Source organism: Pteropus vampyrus, unplaced genomic scaffold (genome assembly GCF_000151845.1).
Source record: "Pteropus vampyrus isolate Shadow unplaced genomic scaffold, Pvam_2.0 Scaffold73, whole genome shotgun sequence".
Taxonomy (NCBI): Eukaryota; Metazoa; Chordata; class Mammalia; order Chiroptera; family Pteropodidae; genus Pteropus; species Pteropus vampyrus.
This window is the reverse complement of record NW_011888854.1, coordinates 2567072-2574931: the sequence shown is the minus strand read 5'-3', so window position 1 is coordinate 2574931 and position 7860 is coordinate 2567072.

Here is a 7860-nt window from a genome sequence, read left to right as displayed (position 1 = left end):
TATTCTATATTTTCAAAATCCTCGCAAGCATATTTATAAATTTTGAAATTACCTTTATTTTTTTTTTCACCTATAATAATCTAAAGACTGCCATTGCTGTGGACCATGATGTAACTTATAATTAGTGGTTTAAGAATTCACTTTATATTCACAATGAAAATTTAAACGGCAAATATGTCTGACAATTTCAAATAGGCATATTTATGTGGCAATAAGCTACAGATAATATAAATAAGTTATGTATGATTTACACCAATGATGATGATTTTCACCAATGAGAATTCGTTTACTCAATAAATATTTTTGAACCACACTCAGGCATCATGCAAATGACAGGCATATAACTCTAAACAGAGGAAGATATCATAGAATCAACATGCTAATATAGGAGTCACAAAATAAAATCTCTCTAGAAGAAAATGTTTAGTGAGGGCATAAGAAAGGCAGTGATATCAAAGTTTGAAAATGGGTGATTATAAGCCCCACCTAATGACATTAAAATGCAAAATATTTTTTGAAATTTATTTATTTTTTATGGTGACATTGGTTAATGAAATCCAATGTTTCTTTTCATTTATTTATTTAATTTATTTTTTGAAATGCAGAATATTTTAAATAAATTAGGGACCGTAAAGTTAAGTCTTTCCATGTCCGTCTATCTGAGACACCAGAGTGCTTACAAATTAAAGTAAGTTAGTAAAACCAGCAACCCCAATGTAGAATGGTAAATGTTATATTAGGAATAAATTTGGGAGTCAGAAAAGACTTTCCTAAAGCAATGGCATCTAAGTTTAGGGTTAAAAGTTGCAGCTGGGGCTTGACAGAGAGAGGGCAGGGAGCATGGGATCAGAGAGAACAGCAGCATGGGAAATCACCGAGAGCCACGGTCAGTTAACTGTATTATTGGGTCTGGGAAGAGTAATGCTGAACGTTGAAGCTGGGAAGGTAAGTAAACAGGGCCAGCATCTTGAAAAGCCCAGTAAGCCATGAAGAGTCTCATGCTGGGAACAGTGGGGAGTCAACAGTACAGTTTACCGGAAATGTGACATGATCCGGTTTGTACTTTAAAGAGGACATTTTGACTACAGTGTGGAAAATAGCTTTGATTTGCAAATACGATTGGAGAGAGACGTGCACTGGAGGCTGCGAGAGCCCTTCACGCCAGAGCCGCTGGTGGCATGAACTGAAGTACATCAGCAGAAGGGGAAAGGGAATGGACCAGTGTGAATCATACGTAAAAGACAGACCTGACACAATCTGGTGATGGATTCGATGTGGGAGAAAAGAAAAAAGGAGAAAGCAGAGGTTTGACAATACCTAGTTTCCTGGCTTGAATAGATAGATGGGTAGAAAGCAGTGCCACTTTCTTTTAAAAAGTGAGAAGAGTTGAACATGCTAATCAAGATAACAATTTATCTCTGATTCTTCCCCATTCAATTTCTTTCATGGCATAATTCCACAGTTCTAAATTTATCTGGAGGATATAATATGATAGTTCTGACTCTATATAATATGCTGCTGAAGTCTCGGTAGCACATTTCTCACATTTTATTTTTCTGAAATTGGGACATCTTGTAATGGGTGCCAAAATAAATTTGCCCGGCACTTGGCAGAGGAGCACTGTGAGAAAACTACCAGGGGGCTATTCTGGCAGAGATTACACCTGTGTGCATTTACACTTTCTTTTCTTTAATGAGAGTAGTTAACAAGAACGCATACATAAACTGGAAGTCATTTTGGAATTACCAGAAATGCCTCCACAGAAGAGGAAGTGGCAGAAGATACATTCAAATTATTGCAGGAAATCTAGCTCCCATGGAAGTCATGGCTTCACAGAAATCACCAAGTATCACTCCCTGCAGAAGATGAGTCTTTGGAAAAAGGGAATAAAACTAGACATTTCTTAATCTAAGAACTGAAATGGTCAAGCAGCTTGACCTTTTATGCATATAAATGGGGAAGATTATGGGAGGAAGTTTATGGGTCTCTCGGATGGATGCTGCTGAAACTAGTCCTATTTGCTAGTAGCCAGAAAGGATAAAGATAGTAAGTCTAAAGACAGAATACAATGGTGGCAAAATTAAAGACCTACGTCAGACCTCAGCACTGAGAGAAGCCTTCTTGACCCCTCTAATCTTGCGCGCGCGCGCGCACACACACACACACACACACACACACACACACACACACAAACACACTTTGCCTCCCACACCCTAAACCACACCCTCACAAATGATATTACTTTATCTAGCTTCATAAGAATTATTACTAAAGATTATGTAAAAGCTATGCATTAAATTATTTTCTGCTATTCCATTAGGATGCTTACTGAATGAGGGTATAGCAGTGACTGAGCATTGTATTCCAAGTGCGTGAACAGAACCAGACATACACACATTAGGGGTTCAACGAAGATTTTGTTGCATGTGTGATTCATCAACGTGTTCTGTCAAAATTGTCCTTGAAGATAACTAGTGATTAAAGTCCTCAGAAAAAGAGTTATTGCAAAGAAATATGCTCCTAGAAAAATACTTATCTATTTATAGAAATAAATACTAGGAAGTGTTGAACAACCTTGGAAAGAATCAGCAATAGCCGCATGTATTCCACTAATGATAATATTAATCTCTGCTGTTGTCTTGTTTATTTCTGAAAAGGCATTTTAATATTTAGCTTTTCCATTTTAGTTCTAGCTTGGAAATTGCCTCTTCACACCACTGATGCTCTGACTTATTTATCAGTCTTTATATCTTTTCTTAGCAGGAAACTAAAAATGTTCCTGATGCTTAAAAATATCACTAGCTAATTTAAAGGATGGACTTATATAGAAAGCTGTCATTTTCATTTATAAGTAGTTCTTTACATTTCAATACTTTAACTTTAGTTTCTTGGAGATTCTTCCTTTCCCTCACTTGAAAAGGAGAAATTCTAAGGGTAAGTGGAACATTCATATACAAATCAATGTTATGATTATTTACTTAAAGAAAAACAAGAAATTGTCGATACATAATAACATATGAGGAGAAGAAACAGATAGTATTAAAATAATATCTGGTTTTATAAATTAGCCTGAGTTAGAAAAGCTCCATAAATTAGAGCTTTGTGGAAGATGGAAAGCTGGATGTGGAGGACTAAATTTTTGTGTAACTGGATTTAAATGAAAAAAAAAATTGTAAATTTTATCAATTTGGCCCCAAATTAAAAATAACTCTATTCTTTTAGACTCATGCCACATGAATCCACAATAAGTATTATTTAAATATGGACAGTGTAGTGTTAGGTGCTGTGGACGATTTTGAAAAGTAGTTAGATATATATCCAGCTTTCAAAAATCTTAGACTCAAGAGAAAGATGAAGAGTGGTATATAAAAGAGGAAGCACTCGATCGTCAGGGGTTCAGAGAGCAAAGATTATTCTACCTGGAGAGTTTAAGAAAGGTTTGATCGAGCAAACATTTGCTCTTGTCTGGGAAAGATGAGTATGATTTAGACCTTTGGCTGTGAAAATAGAATAGTCTAGATAGTGGGAACGATATGAAAACGAATCTACAACTGGGCAAACGTGGTTTGTATATGTAGACTGTGGGAATTTTATTTGATTAAGTTTGAGAATTGGTAAAGAAAACATAGGAAAGAAATACTGTATGCACCTAGATTATGTAAATTTTGAGGGTGAGTAGAATTTTATCTAGTTTGTGATAGAAAAACAGTGAATATTTTTGTCTATGAGGGCCTGGTATAATAATTATTGTATTTTAGGAATATATGTCTAATATATTAGTATTAGTAGGTATGGAACATGTAAACAGAAAGCTAATCAGGAAATAATTTTTAAGGAGCAGACAAAGAATCTTCTGAAGTAGAAACCTGCTAACTTATGATAAACTTAGAAATAAAGTTTAGATATCAGAATACTTAATGAAGAATAATGAAACTTGCCCCCCCCCCGCAAAAAAAAGAAGTTAAAGCAAATTATAAGTAATCTGGAGTTATGACAATGCTTAAAACTTTTCATGAAACGGCTACATATTTATTAGTTTGTCCGTCTTGCAATTTGTTTGATGTTTTCTTCATGATTGAAATGCGGTTATTGACAATACATAAAACTAAGGAAATCCATATTAAATATGGACTTAATATAACATATCAATATTAGTTCATTAATTATAACAAATGTACCAGAATCAATGTAAGATATTAATAATCTGATTAAGTGCTGGGCATACAGGAATTCTCCATCCTGGATTTTTTCTGTAAATCTAAAGCTGTTCTAATGTAAAAAGTTTATTTAAAAGAATATTTGTTACTGTGTTTCAAAAATGAGATAAATATAAATGCTTTGCACAATGCATTGTATATAACATGCAATATAGTAGCTATTATTTATATAAATATCCTTATATTTATAAATATTAACATAAATATTGAATAATAATTATTAATAAGTGAAATAATTCCACATTGGCCATGTCAGCCTCCACCTTTCTGATTTTAAAATATCGCCTGTGAAACGTGTGTCTCCTGCTGGGATCTGCAGTCAGCGAACACAGTTTAGTAAATTTATAATTTGTACTAGTCTTTAGATTGCTATTGTCAAAGTTAACAGTTTTAGTAAAAGTTCTGTCTTGATGACAGTCAATAAAAATGAGTTGTAATTGTATAAATGCATTAAATTTAATAATGCTTTAAATTTCTAGATTGTGAGATAAGCCTAATAGCTACATGCTGACAAATGGTTTGGATCGAGAAATTTAAAGTAATTATAGATAATGACACTCCTCGTGGATTTTCATGGGGTTCTATAATCACGGTGGCTCGGTTCCTCTAGTTCAGTGGAGAGACCTGAGTCTTCATAGAGAATCTTCTGCTTAACTGACAGAGATTTCAGGGCCCTATGCTGGAAATGCAAAGGATGATCTTGTGGTTTTATGGGCTCTGATAAACTAATAACCAGGGTTAAGTTCAGGCCACGCCTTGCAGAATTCTGTATAATCCGTCATTCTTTCTTCAAAGTCCTTTCCCTCTCCCCCACTGACTCTGCTCCAAAATCACAAATCTCATTGCTTGTCCTTCAAACACGCCAAATCATCTCATGCTTCGCCTCGAGGCTTCTGACTCTCTTCCTTTGAAACATTCTTCCCCATTTCTGTCTCTCCCTCCTGTGTCAGGGCTTTGCTCAAAGGTCACTCTTTGTAAGGTTTCCTTTCCCACTCTATTTAAAATTGAAGGACCACCTCCGCTGCCCAAGCCCCAGCACCCCCCATCCGCTTTCTCTGCCTGACTAACCTCTACCTGGCAGACATATAGTTTTCTAATTCTAGTTTACAGATCGTCTCCGATCGTCTCCTCTCACTTAGATCAAAGAGGTTAAGCTTTTGCTTGTTTTGTTCTCCAGGTCATCTAGTACCCAGAATGTGCCCGGCACATACAAGATAGCAGTAAATATCTTCAGAATAAAAGAGTAACAACAAAAAAATAACAAATTCATTATTTAATGAAATTCTATAATATTTTTTGGTCTTACTTTTAAACATGATTCACGGTTTTGCCTGATTAGGAAATTATATTTTATGTAGTATGTAAAAGTAGATACAAAGTTCATATTATGTCATCGAAACTCCAAATCTTCATGGAATCATGGATTTTAGATATATAATATAATCAATACCGTCAAATACAAAGATCTTATGAAGACACATGCAATCAGAATATTCTTATTGGCTTTTAAGAGTACCTTGTTGATGACTGAAAAAGATGGTTAAATATCTCTCTGTAATCTATTATTTATTTACTCTGGGTTATAGTTCATTACCTTCAGTCGAGGATTTTATAATAGACTATAAAGATTTCTCTGGCAACATGGTAGTAGGAGATTATATGATAAAATAAAATGCTATAATTTTTATCAACATGTCATACTTCCAGTAATGCACTAAAACCCTCACAAAAAAAAAAAAGCATTAATTTTGATGTATGGCATAGATGAGGACTAAATAATAAATATGGAAGCAAACAGCATAAATGATTGAGATCTGCAGACGGATTCTAAATTAGTCAACAGTTAAGGGAAATATAGTATAAAGATAGTGTGATTAAATGGACAGACAGTAGTTGTCTGTCGAATAAACTAAAGCACATAAAAAGGCTTTAAGCATGCATGTCTCATGAAAAGGAAGACAGTCTCACTGGATACTTTTATGAATGTGTGCTGTTTACTCTCAGGAATGCATTTCATTTTGGCCACTACACATTACATAAACAATTACACAAGACGATGCTATTACTTTAGGGTTTCCTTTCTTTTTCTTTTCTTAACTTTTTCCTTTTTTTCTTTTTTTTTTCTTTTTTTGGCTACATTCTAGTTCCTTAACATATATTTATTGTCTTCACTCTAACTTTCAAACCAGTTAAAACCCAATCATTTGTGCAATTTGCCAGCAGGCAATTTCTCCCTGTATTTTATGCTTTGCTGATGGTATTTATCTTCATAATTAACATTTATTGTATTTTCTTGTTTATAAAGATGGCATAAATGACTTAAAATGTTTTTAACAGGAGAAAAAATGATATAATAAAACCCAATCATTTTTATACTCCCAGATTTAGCTTTTGTGGACATTTTACATTTTCTTGAAATGCATTTTAATAACTACATATTTAATAATTGTGTGCCACAATTCTTAGCTATCCCTGTACTATTTTAAATGCTGGTTTCATTTTTTGCCACTGAAAATAATGTTATGATTGAAATCCTTGGACATGGTCTAATTTGTGTACCTCATGAAACAGAGCCTGGAGGAAGGCACGGATGCAGGGACTTTACATCAGGAATTAGAGGGAAAGGGAGCAAGGGATGGGGAAGCTAGTTATTGAGGGGGTCATGGTTTCACAGCTCTGGACTGGCAGGGCTCAATACCCCTGGGGAATGTGGAGGACCTGTGTGGAATACACCCCAGAATTGAATGAATCCATTTTGTCTCCCCATTTCCATCCCCCGCCCCTCTCACTGTCTGGCTGCTCTGGACCTGAGCTGAGCGAGCTGAGTGAGGTTTGGGAAGAGGCCTGGACAGCAGAGCAGAGGCCAGCGAGAGAGCCAGTGCAAGCTGCTGTCAGCCATCAGGCGTTGTCTGCAGTAGCTGTATGTAGGTGAATTGAAAGGAGGGTCCCGAAAAGCAGCCAGCAGAGCCACCTTTCCTAGTTGAGGCAGAGAGAACATGAGAAGCCCACAGTCTCCAATCCCTCAGCCTCCACCCGCCCCAGGCAACCTTAACATGGAGTAAAGGTGGCCACAGCCTGGCCTGACCTTCAGACCTTAATACGCCAGGTTCTAAATGTTCCCCCTGCTTAGCGTGTTAACATGGCATTATCTTTCATACCTTAAACAAACAGTCTTGGTCACTCTTTCCTATCAGCTATGACTGCATGTCTCTACAGCTAAAACTGTTGGAAAGCTGTCCCCTCCCCTGCCCTCACAGTCTCGAAGTCCTCTCCCATTTTCCTTTGAAAATATTACAATCAGACTTGGGCCACCAATCCACCAAAACCTCCATTGCCAAGCCCACCAGTTACTTCCTTGCTAAATTCAGTCTCCTACCTCGACTTTTTCGAGCCATTAGCAGCATTTGATACAATCCTGTCTCTTCTCTTCCCCTGAAAAATTTCTTCACTTGACTTAAAGGAGTTTTTCCAGTGTATCACTAGCCACTGTATCTCAGGGTTTTAGGGTTTTTTCTCCCCAATTCTCAAATTTTAGCTTCGGAGTGACTGAGGCCTCAGATGGTGGACCATGCATCTTTCCAACATATACTCCTCTTCATGGTCATCTCTTCCCATGTCCTGAATTTAAATACCATCTGCACGT